This window comes from Nicotiana tabacum, chromosome 3 (assembly GCF_000715075.1).
Source record: "Nicotiana tabacum cultivar K326 chromosome 3, ASM71507v2, whole genome shotgun sequence".
NCBI classification, from domain to species: Eukaryota; Viridiplantae; Streptophyta; class Magnoliopsida; order Solanales; family Solanaceae; genus Nicotiana; species Nicotiana tabacum.
The window spans coordinates 181,768,354-181,779,409 of record NC_134082.1 but is presented as its reverse complement, the minus strand read 5'-3'; the positions used below and the strand labels follow the sequence as shown (position 1 = coordinate 181,779,409).

The following is an 11,056-nucleotide window of genomic DNA, read 5'->3' as shown; positions in this document are numbered from 1 at the left end:
GAGCCCAAGGGGCTGATACTATTCTGAGCGATTGATACTGTACCCGAGGGGCGAATTTTCTACTTGTTATTTACCTGTTAATTTACCTATTTTACTTGTTTTAAAAAGGAATATCATTTGATTTCTTTACTGATTTACTGCTTTAAGTGATTTTACTGCTTGATATGGAATTGCTTTGTGCCTTTACGTGTTTTCATACTTTTAGCCATTATTTATAATTATTACTCACTAAGTCGGAGTACTCGCATTACTCCCTGCACCATGTGTGCTGATTCAGGCATCGCAGAGTCCACTCCTGAGTGCTGATTCTCCCAGTTTAGGTAGTGATTCAGAGACTACGAGGTAGTTGTTGGCGTTCGCAGCCCCGTGTCTCCCTTATCTTATCATTTTCATGTTTGTAGAACTATTGTATCGAATTTAGTGTTCAGTAGACTTGTATCCGGATTTCTTAGTTGCTCATGACTTGTGACACCCCGGTTTGGGCTGTGTCGGGATGGTTTCTACTGTTGTTATCGTTAATTCCGCAATTTATGGATATTATATCATGCTTAAGAACTATTTATGATATTTAACTGTTTAAAAGAGGTGTTCTGATTGGTATGGCTGGCCTTGTCTTCACGAGAGGCGCCATCACGACCGGGTTCGGAAATTAGGTCGTGGCACTGGAGCTGGGAATGCGATTGTTTTGGCTGGTGCAGCATGGAAAGTTTGGGAGGAAGTGTTAGGGTAATTGTGGTAAGGGGTAAAGCCCGGTGCATGTTGAGGAGAAAGGCCAATGGTAGTGGGAACCTGGGCTTGTGATAGTGGTGGGATAGTTGCAAGATTTTTAGTGTAGTTAGTGGGGAATGAAGGTGGAGGATGTCCCTTAGTCCAGGCCTGATACATTTCCGCCATCTGTTGTTTCAACCTTCGGACCTCCTCTTTCAGTTCCGATTCTGATTCTACAATCTCCCTTGGTGGGTCTACAACCCCAATGCCCGTTTCTTTGCTAGCCATGTCTACCCTGCTCTTTGACCTTGTATTGTACAGATGACTCGCCAAAATGCCACAAACTAACCACCCTCTGTTACGATAACCATGAAAGTAACAAAGGGGAGCAAAACAAAGCCAACATGTTTGCGTTAGGGCATTTATCAGATAGAAATATCATATTCCGTGCAATGCCCCTAGCAACAATTAACGGTTCTAGAATGGCTTCGAGGGTCGCAAGGTCATTTGGCATCATCCCAATTTCACTCTTCTTGCCCCATTTCCTTCTCCATTTTCCTTTCTAACACCGCTTAGCTTTTTATTTCTTTTTCCCTCTTTTCTTTCTTATTATCGCTCTTTTCTTTTCTCTCATTTCTCATGTCCCACAACTTCATTTTTTTTTGTTTTTTTAAAGATGATTCGATCGAACCCTATGTAGGTTTCCTACATATCATGTCCCTCATGAATCAGATCAAGCGTAGTTCTGAAAAAGTAATGGACAAAATAAATTAAGAAACAAAAATCTTTTTGGATTTTTCATTTATAATTTTTTTTGATTTTCAAATACAAAACAGGAAGTAAGATAATGAGAGACTCAACAAACTAAACTATACTATGACAACTCTGACACTACTGAATACTACTGTACAGGACTAGGAAGTAAAACATGAACAATAGACTCAAAAACATAAAAAAAAAGCCTCCTCAAGCAGCTCCTGAAGGCAGTGGTCCTAGGGTATCTGTCATGCTCGAGTCCTGGTACATGGATCCACACCTGAATGAAAAAAATAAGACTAAATAAATCAGTGACTCAAGACACTATGCGACACCACAACACCTCTTGTTGGACACATGCAAGACATGATTGGGCTATTTTTTGAAAATTAACCTGCGTGGCCAAGAATGGCTATAAGTGCAAAATCAACAAGGGTGACTACTCATATATGAAAATACCTTACTAATGTTTATATGGATTCAACTCTCAATAATCATGGCCCAAAAATTAATTTGCAGAAATGACCCATTTCGTAAAAATGACCGATATGGCCAGAAGTGGCTAAAGATGCAAACTCAAAAAGGGCGGACCTTAAAGTAATATGACACCTAGTTGTGGACTCAAGATTCTAAGATATGGGTAATTGGACCACTTTTGCAAAAATTACCTCATTTGCAAGAATGGCCGATGTGGCCAAAAGTGGCTAAACATGCAAGACTTGGCTAAGACCCCGCGAAGCCAAGAACCTAAGACTTACTAGGAAGACCGGACCCTATGTCGGTTGCCTACGTATCCCGCCCTTAAGGATGAGAATCAGGTATGCGTAGTTCGGGAAAATTGGACATGGAAGAAAGCTTTGGAAAAAAATACAACTAATTTGGAAAAACTATATTTTTTGTCTTTTTGAAAATTGATGGAAAATGTAAAATCTTTTTGGATTTTCTTTTTCTCTCTCTCTCTTTTTTGATTTTTGGAAAATGATGAAAAGTGCAAAATCTTTTTGGAATTTTTGTTTTCATTTTTTTTTGTTTTTTCTTGAAAAAGTTGTAAAAGAAAATATAATGGGGCCCTACTTGCTTCTTTTTCACCCTTCTTTCCCAAACATCAGTCTGCCAAATGACCTTTCTACCCTCAAAGATGCAACATGTATCACATAGGGATAATTGAATGTCTTTTTGGGCCACGAGTCCATTTTAAGAAAATTTGGATAGGCCTCATACAAAGGGACACGGTACCTGAGATCGAGCTCTGCTAGGTAAATGACATGATGCAAATAAGTATGATCTAAAGTCTGACCTACGTTTGGGATTCACTAACAAGGCAATTCAGGGGAGTGTATGGTCGATAGTGGCTGCTCAAGCTTTCCACCCACTCCATAGCTGACGACCCCCCTCCTAAAATAAGGGTGACTCAACAAAGAGTTCGTGTACGCGACATGTATTCCGATACTTGTTGCAGAAAGAATTGACTCGAGGTTATGTAAATGATGACATTTATAAAGCAGTAACACATAAAGAAAAAAACTGTAAACACACAAACAACTAGTAAATAATAAAACAACACAAAAATAAAAATCAAATACAGCAAATACTAAAAAAAAAAAACTTCAACCAAACATTCTAAAAAGCCAACAAGATCACAGTATCAGCTCAAACCTGCAAGATCCCCAGCAGAGTCGCCAGAGGTGTCACACTCTTTTTTTACAAACTCACTTAACCCTGTTAAATTAATAAAAAAGATTTGTAAAGCTCAAAAGGGCTTTTAATTAAAAAGTGACAAAATTGTGTTCCAAAGGAAATAACTCAGATTCGCCACCTGACTTTGATTTCGGTGTGCCAGGTCACCGTTTTAAAAAAAAAAAATTTCCTTTAAAATACTTTGGACTCCAAAACTAAGTCCGCACCAGAGATTCAGGTAAGGGGGTTCATTTGACTCGGGAAGAAGGTGTTAGACACTCCCCAAGTCCCGTAACTAGTACGGTTGCATGCTTGATCTAGTCTATTTTTAAAATATTCAATTTAAGGTGAAAACACATAAAAGGAAAGTAAACATAAAAAAGGCTCGAGGTCGTCCCCTCCTAATAAAGAAAATATAAAAAAAGAAATAAGGAAGAATCTTAAATACTAACATGTACTATATTGTTCCATAGCTTCGTCATGGCCTCCAAATACATTATACTATGGGGCATTACCCGTAATAAAGTAGGTACAAATCCTTCGGGGCATTCCCCAGATAAATTTAACTAAGGGAAAAACCTCTCACCTTGAAACCAACGAAAATCTTAAGGCTTGCCTACCCAAATGTGGTTGGCCTAAACATGCTCCTAGCGATTATGAAAGAAAAGTCAAAATTAAGCTAAAATAGAGATATTCCATGATCATGTTCAATCTTTATTTCATTTGTGATTTCACTCTCCCTGGTCCAGCAATCAGTCAAACAACTTCAACAAAGACCAAACGAGTAAACAGTAACAATCAAAGACATGAAATGAAGAAAGAGCTAATTAATTAGACTGAAAAGAAAGAAAGGAACCGAAAATTGATCCAAGCATGACAAGAGCCGCAAGTATGTAAAAGCTGAAATTTAACTTTACTAAAGGTGCAATCTAAAGTTATGAAGATTCTGAGATTAGTTCATGCCCTTAATCACGTAGGGAACCTTATTGTATAAAACAAAAGTAAATATAATCTGCCAGCTATAGCTATAAGACATGGATAGTATACTATAATTTCAAACAATAAAAGCTCATTAATTTAGCTAATCCAATTTCATGACTTCTGACCATGCAAATTTAGAAAATAGTCAACCTCCTACTATCTCCGATTGTAATTTTCATATCCAAAGGCAAAACAATCATATAATACGTTACTAGACCATTATAGTACTATTTTGTGTGTATATATATATATACACACACACATATATATGCAATGTCTACTCCTTTTGATTCCTTAATCAACTAAACTCATGTAACATTGCCTAGACTTTACCAATTTAGTATTAAGTCATCACAACTAAAATAAGGTATGAGAATCATGTTTAAGAACTCATGTAGGCAACAACTAAGGAAGTTTATGAAGTAAAATTATTATCCTAAATTAGATTCAAATAAGGAAAAGAAACCAATAAAGAAACAAGATACGACAGCAGATACTAATGTCAAACATAGAAAGCCTTAAACTCAAATTAGACACAGACACTCTAAGCAAACAGGGAACAAAAGAATTCTTGAACTTCAAAACCAATTAAAATTTTTATGCCCCAAATTTTAAACGACTCTCATTATGCTTTTCACAATAATTCAGATTAAGACAAAGATAGGGGAGAAACCTGGAATAGCAAATGCAGCGATGAGAATCCGAGGCGACACAGAACCACCGATCGGAACCCAAAATGCTCGGACTCGAACTCCCCGGTTTGAACACCAGAAACCGAAATTGAAAGAAGTAACAGAAATTTTCGTATATTTTTTTGATTTTTTGTTATCAGATGAAGAGAAGATCCTTAAAACCTAAGACCAAACCCTCCTTTTATGCAAAAAAGTTTCCCTTTTTTTTAATATTATCCCTCACTCCCTCTCTCTTTTCCCAAAAATCCTCTCCTTCACTCAATGATGTCCCCCACTTTCTCTCTCTTGATTTTTATGTACGTGAGGCTAGATTAATTGTGTGTGTGCAGATTGTGAGTGTGTGCATTGTGAGGAATCTTTTTTGAGTATTTAAACTTACTTGGTAAAAGAAAGAAAATGGATCTTAGTTTGCTGCTCTCCAAATAATAAAGACAATTTTTTATTTGATGTGGGAAGTGGGGATGTATAAGACTATAAGAGCGCTTGTGTTTTATTTCGAACAATAGTTACACCTTTTTCGATTGCTTGGACAAAAGTTGCAATTTTGTAAGTGAAAAATCCCACTAGCATGGATATCATCTCGAGGTGCATGAATCCATAATTGCGGACTAGGATCCTGCAAAGAAACCAATATAGCAGTTTGAAAGACCAGATGCTTAAGCGACTCTCAACAAGGTATAAGCATTAATACTTTCTCTACAACAACGAAGGAGAACTCATTAAGGTATCCTTTGGTTTGCAAGGGTAGTAGGAAAAGGGATATGCGGAAAAAGTTAATTCCCCTTAATTTTTATGCATTGAATGAGCAGAAAAATTGTGGGAAATTAAATGGATTTAAAATATTCAACGGGAATGACTCTCCAACTTGAGTCATGCAAATAAAAGAAACTGGTTTTTCTTTTCTAATCTTCTCTGAAACAAAAAAGATGTTTTCCTTGACTGCAATTTTCTGAATATATACATTTTCTAACTACTTACTTGACATCTACAAGGAATTTAATGGTTTTTATTGTCCTCAATATCGTCAAAGAACATATTCAAGAAGGGTAGCTTCATTAACATCAAATCTCTATTCCATATATATAATTTTATTCAAGATGGTAATAGTGGTAACCGGTTAAAAATCATGACCAAATTAAAGCAACAGGAACCAATAGCCTTGGCTGCCCAATAGCTCCCCTGCAAGTAAAACCTTCTGGTAAGCTAATCAATAAAAATAAAAAAATAGTCCTTTTCTAGGGATATAGCTACGTCCAAACCAAGACTCATCTATTGTGCAACCCTTTGGTTTCTATTTCTGTATGTGGGCTAATACTTCCATTCATGGAAAAATGAAGCTGGCAAGTGAGAATTAAAGAAGTATAATTTGACCGATCAAGTACAACCCCGATTCAAGAATGATATAATTCTGAAAAAGTATTAACAAATGCTTCATGAACATTTTCAAAAATGAATTTGGACGTACGGTGGTATTGCAACACATGCAAAATACATAGGGATAATTGGCATCCTACTTTTAACTGGCATTAGTCGTCATACATGTAATACAAAGAAGCAAGTAATGCTATGTTATGAGCTAATACAAGAACCAATCAAGACAGACCATACAATATGCAAATTTTTTTCTTTATTTTCAATCGACTAGGTTTTTCTTCTTTGTATACACAACATGGAGTATAGAAGTTTATACCCTTTGGATTTTCAGTGTAGGATGAACAATGTAAATGATACACGGACTGTTGGACTTCATGGATGTAACACTCCTTAAATCTATAGAAGTTTAAACACTCGTTAAATATAGAATTATTATTTTTTCCTTATATTATACTGCTAGTACGGATTTAAATCCTTGTAATTGATTTTGAGTTACTTTCCTATTTATAAATAGTTGGATATATAATTATGGGAATATTAATAATTTTAATATTATTAATTACTAAAAATGGGTATCATTAAATATTAGTTAAGTTAAAACAAAACAAAAAGGGAAAAGCAATAAAACAAAAAAAAAAGGAAAGAACAAAAGAGAGGGGTGCCCATAAAATGGCTGGAAACGTATTTCTTTAGGGCAAAAGGCTTGAAAGCCTTAATCAAAAAACAAGTCTGAAGGCTGAAAAGTCTTATAGGAACAAAACAGAAGCTTAAAATCACGCAAGCCTCATACAAAAAAGAGGAACAGAACGAGAAACAAAGGCAGCAAGATGATTTACGCAGACAACGAAAATTCTAGGGTTCTTTACAAATCACAAATTCTTAAACTCAGGTATATAAAATTTCCTATTGTCAATTATCCTATAGTAGTAATAGGTAAGAATTGAATAGTTAATTCCCTTCTTTCTCTGTATCAACAGTAAATTTCATGTTTAGGTGAGAAACTTTAAAATTGATTAAAATGCATTGGTTGTTGTAGAATCAATTATTTGACGGGTATAAATTGGACTGGGGCCTGCGTATTAGCTCAAGGAATTTTAAGTTGAGTTGATATAACCTTTTACTAAAGTGGTTTAACTCACAAAAGCACGCATACACGGTGTTTGATGAATTGTTTAAAAGAGTTTATATTTACTTAATTGGAGCGAGTGAGTACCTATTAACTTAGAATTGTTCTAGCAAAAGTTTAGATGATTTATTATGATATATGGGTATAAATCTTCAGATTTTTGTGTTATTCTTATATGCTATTTTCATGTTGAAAATTTATGAAGAAGCAAGAATCTTTAGAAACGCTTTTACATGTTTATTCATTCTTATGTCATGCTTTACATTTAAAGATACCAGCATGAGCATGTACATGATGTTCTATAAAGAAAGGATCTAGACTTGAAAAGTCACAAGAAGAAGTTTTAGAAAGAAAAGATTTTTGGAAGTATCCTTTATTCTGAGAAGGGTTCATCGTCCAGGCCGAAGGTCCTAACCAAGGCTTTGACTTCCTGAAACTACTTGTGCCAAAGTGGGGAGCACACGAGCCAAGGGTCTCGTTGCTGAGAATTTACTTAGCCATGCTAAGATATGATACATGAGCGCTGAGAACCGTGAAGCGAGTGGCACCTCGTGGATGGGCCTATTCGATCAGGTTGGGATCGAACTCGTGCCGATCACACGGTGACTGAGACATAATTAAGTCAGGATAGTTGAAAATCCCAAAGTATAAAGTGAAGTATTTTTTTTATAACAAAAAAAAGAAAAGAATTTCTTTTAGAATATTCATAAACTGCTATTATGCAATTATTTAGAATTATTCTTATAAGTTTTATGTTTTACATGCATTTAGAACCTTTACTCGTAATGTATATGTTATTAAAGTTTCGCCCCCTGTTGTTGAGACTCACTGAGTACAATGGATGGTACTGTCGTTCTCTTTTGGGAACTTACGTTGGTCTGCGGTATAACATAGGAACCGGTTTTGCAGGTGCGCAGGTTACTGGTTAGGACTTCCTTCTCTTCCAGTGCTATTGGTGAGCTCCGCTTTTGTTCGTGGAGTATTCCTTAGAGTCATCTTTATTTAGTTATTTCTTTGTTTACTTAGAGAACTGTTCAGGAAATCTCATGTCCTGAGCAGTGCGTCAGTTTATCAGTAGAGGCTTCATAGACATAGTCGTTGGGTTAAGATTTAGACGTTCTTTGATAATAACTTAGCAGTAATTCAGTAGTTACTATGAATAAAGTTTTGGAATTAATTTATTTAAATTAATCAAAAGTATTTAGTTAGAGTATTGCCTTGTTGCATATAAAGTTTGTAGTTATAATAGATTTGATAAGCAGAGATGGCTCGCTCGGTCATGTTTAGTGATCGAGTGTCGGTCCCGGCTTGTTCAGAAAATGGGTCATGACAAACTTGGTATCAGAGCCTCAGGTTTATGGAGTCCTAGGGGTTTATGAAGCCATGATAGTAGATTCTTATTTATGGGTGTGAAGCGCGCCATACTTATAAATATGAGGCTACCAACATTTAGGAAAAGTTTTATTTTTCTCATACTTTAGATCGTGCAGTAGATCCTACCTCTAAGAAATTATCTAATGTATTCATTTTTTCAAAACTCGCAGAAATGGCTCGTACTCGCAACTCTAACACAGACACTTAGGATGATGCTCAAGAAACTATTGCTACTATTGTGGCTCAAGGCAGAACTAAAAAGGCTTCAACTAAGAAAAGGAAGGGTAAATCCACAGAGGGGGTTCAAGTACCCCGGGTTGAACATGAAGAAGGGGTGGAGCATAATGATCCAGTACCTTAGGATCCAGTACCGCCCCCAACGACAGCTCCGGCTCAGGAAACTATATCTCCCGAGGTGGTTCAGATGTTTAATGTTGTCAACAGTGCTATGGAGATGTTTAAAGCCTTTATGGCCAACCAGAATGAGAGAAGAGATGAGATTCCACCTCAATAAAGAGAAAGAACAATTCTGAGTCCTCAAGAGTGAATGAATTTTTGAAGTTGAGTCCTCCAGTGTTCCATGGTTCTATAGTTGATGAAGATCCAATGTTGTGGCTAGAGGATGTCAAGAAAGCCCTCCGAGTGATGAAAGCATTTGATGATAAAACTGCTGATCGTGGCCTACTCCGCACTACTAATTATGTAGTGAGAGAGGGTCGGAGTAGCTTTTACCTGATTTTGGGTCGGGATCGGTATCCACAGAGATCTAGAAATGGAGTCGAGTATCTTTCTAGTTTAGAATTGCGCAGAGTTCAAAATTACACTTCTAATCATTTTTGGGGTTCTTTTTTAATTCTACTGTTAACAAACTACAAATTGTAAATTAAGCTAAGAGTTAGATGCTACGGGTTGTTCAAATAGTTAAAGGCACTAGGGTAGTGACATCCACCTAGGTGGTCAATTGACGGGTACTTGAAACTGAGGCACAATTGACATAATTGGGGAGTATGATATAACCATTGTACTACTTTACCCACTCTACACCTCTCGGTGGTTCAAGTGATTTTGCCCAATTGACTTTCTCAAGACCAATTGAGTATGCAAATTTACACAAGCAACTTAGGGTTCAAGTCGGGTATTACTCTCTCGAGGTTTAACCCTTTTATTGCGGCTATCAATATTTTGAGTACACCCCAATATCATGTTGGATCAATTTCGGAGACGTGGGATTTCTTTCTCAAGAAGAGCCCTAGTCAACTAAACACAAACTAGTGTTTGCAACCACTAATTCAGCAATTTAACCATGAAATTGACCCAAATATCAAACACCCATAGTCAATTTAGCCCTAAAATGCAAGACCCATCAATTACCCACACTAGGGTTGAGCCACAACCCTAGCTATGGGGTCTAGCTACTCATATTCAAAGAAGAAAAATAAGAAATAGATGAAGATAAACACATATTAATTAATTGCTAAGTCAAATACAAAGATTCAATGATGAAAAGTAAGTAAAATTGCCCAAAATGGCTACAAGAGTCGTTCCCACGAGCGCAACTGCTTCTACAATCTATCTGATGACCTAAAATTAGAAAAAGGTTCTATTTATACTAAGCTGAAAAATCTAGATAAAAATGCCCCTGCGGGGTTAGTGCGGACCACACAGAATGGACTGCGACTGCACTAGGACTCTTGGCTTCAAAATCTAGCTCCCTAAACTCAGGCTCCGTGGACCGCACAGAATGGACTGCGACTGCGGTGACTTCTAGTACGGTTCACACAAAGTGGACTGCGGACCACATTGGCTTGAAAGCTCCAACTTCAACTTCTTTGAATTTTGGCTCTACGGGCCGCACAGAATGGTAGTGCGACCGCATGGACTCCAGTGCGGACCACACTAAACCTAGTGCGGACCGCACTAAACCTAGTGCGGCCGCATTGCCTTTTAGCCTGAATAGCTGCCCTCTGAACCTCCTAGTGCGGACCGCACAAAGTGGTGTGTGGTAGAACTGGACCTATTTTGCCTGAGCTTGTCTTGTGTTTGGTACTTGTGCAAGTTTCACTCCTTTTGAGCTGATATTTGCTATTTTGTCACTTTGTTGATCAAACGTGCAATCAAGTACAATTTATGAGCCTTTTTGGGACTATTTTGTATGAGTCTCTAATCAAAGCATGAGCAAGAAGGAGTATAAAATGCGTCAAAATCCCTAGTTATCAACTCCCCCAAACTTAAGTTTTTGCTTGTCATCAAGCAAACAAAATAAGACCCACCCCTTAAGGGAAAATCCAAGAAATTTTCAGCTGTCCTAAAGCAACCTCAACTAGCATCAATTGGGACTAACAATTGCCCTCAATACTAATGAATCATT

At 36.9% G+C, this 11,056-nt stretch overlaps 1 long non-coding RNA gene across 1 annotated transcript; it reads right to left on the bottom strand.

Annotated features, from left to right (window-relative positions):
- Positions 1 to 1,546: 1,546 nt before the first annotated feature.
- LOC107776716 (uncharacterized) lies at positions 1,547 to 5,215 on the bottom strand. Its single transcript, XR_012704360.1, has 3 exons — positions 4,796 to 5,215; positions 3,121 to 3,183; positions 1,547 to 1,744 (listed from the first exon to the last, which is right to left on the bottom strand). It is a non-coding gene; the product is annotated as an uncharacterized LOC107776716 (long non-coding RNA).
- Positions 5,216 to 11,056: the final 5,841 nt, after the last annotated feature.